We start from the raw sequence: 3,966 nt of genomic DNA, 5'->3' as shown, positions 1-3,966 counted from the left end.
TGGGAATGTGAATTGATACAGCCACTATGGAGAACAGTATGGAGGTTCCTCAAAAAACTAAAAATAGAACTACCATACGACCCAGCAATCCCACTACTGGGCATATACCCTGAGAAAACCATAATTCAAAGAGTCATGTACCACAATGTTCATTGAAGCTCTATTCACAATAGCATGAATGGATAAAGAAGATGGGGCACATGTATACGATGTAATATTACTCAGCCATAAAAAGAAACAAAATTGAGTTATTTGTGGTGAGGTGGATGGACACAGAGGCTGTCATACAGAGTGAAGTAAGTTAGAAAGAGAAAACCAAATACCATATGCTAACACATATATACGGAATCTAAAAAAAAATTTTTAAATGGTTATGAAGAACCTAGGGGCAGGACAGGAATAAAGACACAGACGTAGAGCATGGACCTGAGAACACTGGGAGGGGGAAGGGTAAGCTGGGAGGAAGAGAGAGAGTGGCATGGTCTTATATATACTACCAAATGTAAAATAGATAGCTAGTGGGAAGCAGCTGCATAGCACAGGGAGATCAGCTTGGTGGTTTGTGACCACCTAGCGGCGTGGGCTAGAGAGGGTGGGAGGGAGATGCAAGAGGGAGGAGATATGGGGATATATGTAAATGTATAGCTGATTCACTTTGTTATAAAGCAGAAACTAACACACCATTGTAAAGCAATTATATTCCAATAAAGATGTTAAGAAAAATAAAAAAATAAAAATTAAAAAATAAGTTAGGGTCCATGAAAACAAAGTCATGGAATAATGCCCCAGACTGCCAGGCAGGAATGTATCTTGACACAGGTTTTGTGAGCAGGACTTGCAGAGGCTCAATGAGACCCTGATGTCAGTCTAGGCATTAGGTGTGGTAACTCCCAGTGGAATAGGAACAGCATCCTCACAAGGACGTGTGCAGGCACAGCTTCAACAATCCAGCAAAAAGAAATGGGGCTTATTTGGCACAAGATGTAAACCAACATATGAGACAAAGACACAGAACTACCAGCAAACATTGCCTATCACAACAAGCCAAAGGTTAATCTTAGCTCACTAAGGTCATAAACTCCTAGAGAGAGGAAACAGCTAGATGGTGGCAATATCATTCACAAATAATATTAAACTTGGGCTGACTCTGAAATGCATGTTCAGAAAATTGTCATGTGAAATGCAAGCTAGTATACGTAGAACGGATTAACAATAAGGTCCTACTGTATAGCACAGGGAACTGTTTTCAATATCCTGTGATAAAACATAATGGAAAAGCCTATGAAAAAGAATGCATGTACATATATATATACATATATATGTATTACTGAATCACTTTGCTGTACAGCGGAAATTAACAAAACATTGTAAATCAACTATACTTCAAAAAAATAAATTTTAAAAAAGAAAAAAATAATAAAATAAAATAGCTTTAAAATGTGTTAAATAGTTAAATACTAGACAATTATTTTTATAGTTTACATTCTTTAAACATTTGGAATTATAAATTTTGACATTTATTGTAATATAAAACAGCTTGCATATTTTCTGAATCCTCCATTAATTGTGTTTTTTTTTTTTTTTATCAAAGTAAGAGAAATAAGTTGGCTAAAACCCAGATCTTCTTCCTTCCTCCTGACTTCTTGGTGACTTTCTTCTGTGTCTTTGGGCACCACAGTTCCACTAGCAGCTGCTGCCTCTGAGAACTTTTGCTTGTTAATGACTGGTCAGTCACACACTAACAGACTAAGATATGGCTTCTAGCAAATTAAAGAAAAAGATTCCATAGGAGGCTTGTTTGCCTCTGAACACAAGGTCTGCTGAAGCCAAAGTTCTAAGGAAGTTTACTTAAACTTCAGATTTTAAAAAGTTATGTTTTTTTCATAAATATCCAATATTTTGGACAAATTTCCTAAATGTTGTCTTATCTTTTTCCTTGTATATAAAATTTCTTTTGTGTACATTTAAATAACTTCTCTTATAAAGTATCTTTTGCTTAATTAGAAGAGGGAAGTTTAGAGCAATTCAAACTCACCTCAAGAAATAAGAAAAATCTCAAATAAACAATCTAACCTTACTCCTAAAGCAACTAGAGAAAGAAGAACAAAGAAAACCTAAAGTTATTAGAAGGAAAGAAATCATAAAGATCAGAGCAGAAATAAATGAGATAGAAACAGAGAAAACAATAGCAAAGATCAATAAAACTAAAAGTTGGTTCTTTGAAAACATAAACAAAATTGATAAATATTAGCCAGATTCATCAAGAAAAAAAGGGAGAGGACTCAAACAAGTAAAGTTAGAAATGAAAAAGGAGAAATTATAACTGACACCACAGAAATACAAAGGATCATAAGAGACTACTACAAGCAACTGTATGCCAATAAAATGGACAACCAGGAAGAAATGGACAAATTCTTGGAAAGGTGCAACTTTCCAAGACTGAACCAGGAAGAATTAGAAAATATAAACAGACAAATCACAAGGAATGAAATTGAAATTGTAATTAAAAATCTTCAAACAAACAAAAGTCCAGGACCAGATGGCTTCACAGGTGAATTTTATCAAACATTTAGAGAAGAGCTAACACCCATCCTTCTCAAACTCTTCCAAAAATTGCAGAGGGAGGAACACTCTCAAATTCATTCTATGAGGCCACCATCACCCTGATACCAAAATCACACAAAGATATCACAGAAAAAGAAAATTGCAGACCAATATCACTGATGGATATAGATGCAGAAATCCTCAACAAAATACTAGCAAACAGAATCCAACAGCACATTGAAAGGATCATACACCATGATCAAGTGGGATTTATCCCAGGGATGCAAGGATTCTTCAATATATGTAAATCAATCAATGTGATACACCATATTAACAAATTAAAGAATAAAATCCATATGATCATCTCAATAGATGCAGAAAATCTTTTGACAAAATTCAACACCCATATGATAAAAGATCTCCAGAAAGTAGGCATAGAGGGAACCTACCTCAACATAATAAAGGTCATGTACAACAAACCCACAGCAAACATCATTCTCAATGGTGAAAAACTGAAAGCATTTCCTCTAAAATCAGGAAAAAGACAAGGATGGCCACTCTCGGCACTCTTATTCAACATAGATTTGGAAGTCCTAGCCACAGCAATCAGAGAAGAAAAAAATTCCTCTAAAATCAGGAAAAAGACGAGGATGGCCACTCTCGGCACTCTTATTCAACATAGATTTGGAAGTCCTAGCCACAGCAATCAGAGAAGAAAAAAAGTAAAAGGAATCCAAATTGAGAAAGAAGAAGTAAAACTGTCACTGTTTGCAGATGACATGATACTATACATAGAAAATCCTAAAGATGTAGCCAGAAAATTACTAGAGCTAATCAATGAATTTGGTGAAGTTGCAGGATACAAAATTAATGCACGGAAATCTTTTGCATTCCTATACACTAACAATGAAAGATCAGAAACAGAAATTAAAGAAACAATCCCATTTACAATTGCAACAAAAAGAATAAAATACCTAGGATAAACCTACCTAAGGAGGCAAAAGACCTGTACTCAGAAAACTATAAAACACTGATGAAAGAAATCAAAGATGACACAAACAGATGGAGAGACATACCATGTTCTTGGATTGGAAGAATCAATATTGGGAAAATGACTACAATACCCAAAGTAATCTACAGATTCAATGCAATCCCTATCAAATTACCAATGGCATTCTTAACAGAATTAGAAAAAAAAATTACAATTTGTATGTAAACACAAAAGACCCCAAATAACCAAAGCAATCTTGAGAAAGAAAAATGGAGCTGGTGGAGTCAGGCTCCCTGACTTCACACTATACTACAATGCTACAGTAATCAAGACAGTATGGTACTGGCACAAAAACAGAAATATAGATCAATGGAACAGGATAGAAAGCCCAGAGATAAACCCATGCACATATGGTCACCTTATCTTTGATA

Source organism: Physeter macrocephalus, chromosome 8, assembly GCF_002837175.3.
Source record: "Physeter macrocephalus isolate SW-GA chromosome 8, ASM283717v5, whole genome shotgun sequence".
NCBI lineage: Eukaryota > Metazoa > Chordata > Mammalia > Artiodactyla > Physeteridae > Physeter > Physeter macrocephalus.
Note: the sequence above shows the minus strand (reverse complement) of the source record.